Here is a 4,456-nt window from a genome sequence, read left to right as displayed (position 1 = left end):
TAAGTGGAGAAGTAGGTCACTGGGCCACTTAAATTGAGCGGGGTTTGCCCAGAACTCCTCTGCTAGGCTTTTCTGCATTAATGCACCTGGTCAATAAACAAATTATTGAGGAGTGAGCGAGGCATCACAGGAATAGGGGTGACTGGGGTGCCTGATCAGAGCGACAGAGGGTAAATAAACAGCTAAGTGTAACAACTTATGCAGTGGTAAGTACTAAGAAAGTGATGCTGGAGGCAAAATGAATAACTAGACCACTATAATACCTTAGAGTAAGTGGTCAGGGAGGGTGTCTGAGGGTAGGCAACATTTGAGCTTGCACGTGTGACAAGGCTTCAGACGCATGGAGGTCTGGTGGGGAGAGTGATTCAGATAGAAGGCATGGCAGTTGCAAAGTCCTTTGGTGAGAACAAGCCCAGCATGTTCCAAAAAGAGGAAAATGCCCAGCATGGGTACAGAGGAGGGGGAGGGAGTGGGTGGCAGTTGATGAGTTTGGATAGCCAGGAGGACCAAGTCTCCCAGAGCCTTGAAAACAATAATGTAGTTGAGACTGTTCCAGGTGCCCTGGGAAGTCATCAGAGGGCTGTGGGACACCTTGTCAGAGGGAGGATCAGAGAGGTAGCTTTATCCTGAAGGACAGGCGCCCTACTGTACCTTCCTGTCTTTGTTTGCTGACCTTTTCCCCTCTTCCTTCATGAGTCACTTCTATGCTCTGGAGTTAGGGCAGATGGACTGTCAGTCCTACCTTTTGGAGGACTCTGCTTCTCAGGCTCTGCTTCAGGGCTGTGTGTGGGGCCTGGCAGATGGTAGGTGTAAGGGGAACTGGCCACAACAGGACCTCACTATGGTCTCAACATATCTGCTGGCATCCCCCACCCCCAGCCTCTGTGTTGGGTCCTCAAATGTGAGCATCTTTTTGTGTGCCAGTCTAGAAGGAGTAATGGCATCTTCCCCCATCACTTTATTGCTCCTACCCTGCCCCAGGTCTAGCTAGGCTAGGACTTATCTCTGCTTTGTTGATATGGTAGAACAGGATTGTGACTTTGAAAGTTTGGGACAACTATGAGGTCATGCTCTGTGAAAACACCTATCATTTGGGCTCTAGGTTTGATGTGGAACTCTTGCACTTAAGGTAGAAGCCCCAAATTGGGACCATCTTGCCCATCTCTGAGAGAGCCAAGCTTAGAGCTTCAGTCATGTGAGCCCAGGAGCTCTCTCACTAATGTGGTCTGTCATTTTTATATCCAGACCCAGGTTGTTGGGAGTCCTGGCTCCGGAGTCTGCCACACCTGGTCAGTCCAATTCCACCATCTATCAGCTGCTAACCTTGAGCAAGTTGGAATTGGCCAAACTCTCTGAGTCATTTTACTCATCTCTAATATGCGTATTGACTCACGAGGTGTTGTTAGGAACAAGCGCCCGTAAAGCTCTTTGCACATTTCTGTCCCTCGTATGCATAAGTGAAAATAAGATACTCTCAGCTAGATACTCTTATTTCAATTTTGAAGTTTTTCTGTTGCCTAATGGGGTCTCTTAAGCCAGAGCTTTTAACCTGGAGTGTATGACTCCTCAAGGAGTCTGCACAGCTTGAAATTCTTCACAAGACTAGGGCATCTCTGCCTCTGTACAAATTTATTGGGAGAGGGCCACAGTTTCTGAGAGGGTGTTTGCACCCACAGAGACCTAAAGGTCCATGGAGGCTGGTGCTCCTCGAGGAGCCTGGCTTCAGTCAGCCTATGGACTATTGGGTGAAGCAGGAGATGGCGTGTTCAGCGGCACTCAGAAGAACTGTTGGAGAAGCCATCATGATGAAGGTCAGTTGTTAATCTGATGTGAGGCTGCCCCTGAGCCTTGGCATTTTGTTTCTTTCCAGGCTACTTCCATAATAAATGTGTTAGAAACAGGTCAGGGATTGCTGGCCATTCTGTGGAACATCATCCCAGCCTGGCATGGTCCTGTCCCCTGTACTGCATGGGGACAAGAGGGGGTCTACACACTACTTCTTTTTTGGGGCTCAGGAATGCTGCCTCCTAGTCACTGAGGTTTTCTGTGCCACATTCTATGCTGGGAGATGGGGTGGGTCTGGGTCTGGGTGGGGGTGCTAGTGGCAAGAACCTCACCAGAACCCTTATAGCCCAGAGTCACAGTACTCTCAGGCAGAAGGGTAGTGCCTGGGTTTGTTGATAGAGTTTGCTCAGGGAGGTGAGGGTCACCATTTGAGTTGGAGCAGTCTCAAATAGATGGGGTCTGAACGGTGACTTGGAGGAAGAACAGGAACTGAACTTGCAGATAAGGGGAAGGAGGATGTCCCAGCAGAAGGACACACCTGTGCAAAGATCATGGTGAGCAAACTTTCAGTGAGTTCTGGTGTATTTATATGTGAACCTAGATTGAGGTAGGAGAACAAGGCTGAGGAAATGGGCAAGTGTGGACCTGTGGAGCTGAGGGGGTTTGGCCTTTTTTAACCCAAAGCTGAGGGTATTGTGGGGGAGGGCCACGGCCAGCTTTGTGGTTTATAGGGATGCAAAGTTAGCAGAAAGCAAGCATTGACTGGCTGAGGACCCAGTGTCAGCACTGATACACTGGATGCGCTTGGGACAAGACCTGCCCCCTGCCCATCACTGGATAACAGTGGAATCTGATCACATGACTGTTGGGATCACTACATGGAAATAAACATATGAAGGTCAAGCAGGCCTCAATCCATGTAGTTTTGAAGGTTCTTCATCACATTTCCTGGGAGCCCCTGAACTGTCCCATTCCTCAGAGAGCTCACTCTGCCCCACCAGGCCAAAGGGCCCTTCTATTCCTTTATCCCTCTGCCCCACTTCTACCACTACTTTAGCCAAGTCGTTGTAGCATTAGAAAGTTATCACTGTATTAAGAACAATATTGAAAAAGGAAAAACATCCCCCCCCTTACTTCCTCTGTCCTAATATGTGATGGTACTTTTCTTGTCTTTGGATCAGCTTCCAGCCTTAGTTTCCTTTCCCCTTCACCTCTAGCTTCCCAGTTTCCTGCACTCATCTCTTTTCATACCCCCTAGACAGTTGCTAATGCTGTTTCTTTTGATTGCCACTACTATTCTCTAAGACCTTCCCTGAGAGCTGCCCAACCTTGTGGGCCAAGGTCAGAGAGACAGATGGCCTTATCCAGTTCTCCAGCTTTCCCCCCTATCCCCAGAGCTCTTGGGATGCAGCAAGGTTGGGGTGCATTGAGTGAGCCAAGCATGGCAATACTAAGGTGCAGGAACCCAAGATGCAGGGGTAGGGAACTGTGTTCTGCCTCAGGTATGCCACATTTGTGTGTGAGTACAGTCACAGTTTGCCTCCAAGAAATAGGACCAAGGCAGCAGCTAAGACTAGGTGTTGATACTGTGTTTTTCCCCATTTGTTGATTTGGTTTTTTGCCAGAGCATGAGCCAGGACAAATCTTATGTTCCTGCGTAGCAGGCATGGCTGGGTCCAAGCGTTCTCTGTTTGCTTTAGAATTTCCTGGACATTTCTTAGTCATCTTAGCACTGAGCTTCTATTTTTAGTGTGCCACTACCTCCTAGGGGACCTAAAATAAGGCTGGCTTAGCTTCTTGGCCCCTTATTGGCTGGAGTGGAGTCACAGGGTGGGGGACTGTCTGCCTTGTCACTGTTCCCCTACCAAGTCCCTCCCTGCCGGCTCCTAGGGCCTTGGGTGAGGTCATAGGGATAGAGGGAGCTAGCCCTTACCATGTTGATCTGAGGGCTTCACGACATCCCCCTAGTGGTAAAGGGGGATGCCACCAGCAATGTGCTGCGAAGGGCAGTGACTTGCATGAGATCCTACCACTGCAAATGGTTCTGCTTGACTTCATGACTGCCTGGGTTCAGAGTCTTACTATCAGGGTAGGGGTAGGGGTGGGCTGGGAGTGGGCTCTTCTGAAGTCAGAGATAACCATAGAACAACACATGGTCTACAGTCAAGGGATCTGCAGGGAGGTGTGGACGTCCTTACTCAGAGGGGCCTAGCAAACCCAGAGTGGCTCTTGTCTAGGGATTGGGTTTTCTATCCAGAATCCTTGGGGCCATTGCCTCTAGTTAGGAGGGGGGCTCCCCTCCCTCTGAGAGACCCAAGAGAGAGCCTCTTGGATAAAGGTAATGCTGGCATGGCGGGATATGAAGAGACATGTTTTCCCCTCCTAGCCTCCATTTCCCCTTCCCATACACCCCTCAGCTCTAACTGAACATGTCCCCAGCTCTGAAGTAAGGGTCACCCCTATCAATGAAGAAATACCCCAGGTGGCCAGGCGCGATGGCTGACACCTTTTGGGAGGCCGAGGCAGGTGGCTTTCCAGCCTGAGCCAGAGCCACACTTCGTCTCTAAAAACAGCTGGGCAATGTGGCAGGTGTCTGTAGTCCCAGCTACTTGGGAGGCTGAGGCAAGAGAATCACTTAAGCCCAAGAGTTTTTTTGAGTTTTTTTTTTTTT

At 49.7% G+C, this 4,456-nt stretch overlaps 1 protein-coding gene across 2 annotated transcripts in view; it reads left to right on the top strand.

Annotated features, from left to right (window-relative positions):
- The window catches only part of NUTF2 (nuclear transport factor 2), a 21,385-nt gene that overhangs the window by 10,625 nt on the left and 6,304 nt on the right, over positions 1-4,456 (top strand). The window contains exon 1 of one of the 2 annotated variants that reach the window (XM_012811111.2): positions 1,477-1,811. The exons of the other annotated variant lie outside the window; for it this stretch is intronic. The gene's annotated coding sequence lies outside the window, so the exon portion shown is untranslated. Of the gene's footprint in view, positions 1-1,476; positions 1,812-4,456 lie in introns of those variants that run through there. 2 annotated transcript variants of the gene reach the window in all.

This window comes from Otolemur garnettii, unplaced genomic scaffold (assembly GCF_000181295.1).
Source record: "Otolemur garnettii isolate 467f Iridium unplaced genomic scaffold, OtoGar3 scaffold00151, whole genome shotgun sequence".
Lineage (NCBI taxonomy): Eukaryota > Metazoa > Chordata > Mammalia > Primates > Galagidae > Otolemur > Otolemur garnettii.
This window is presented reverse-complemented; position numbering and strand designations above follow the sequence as displayed.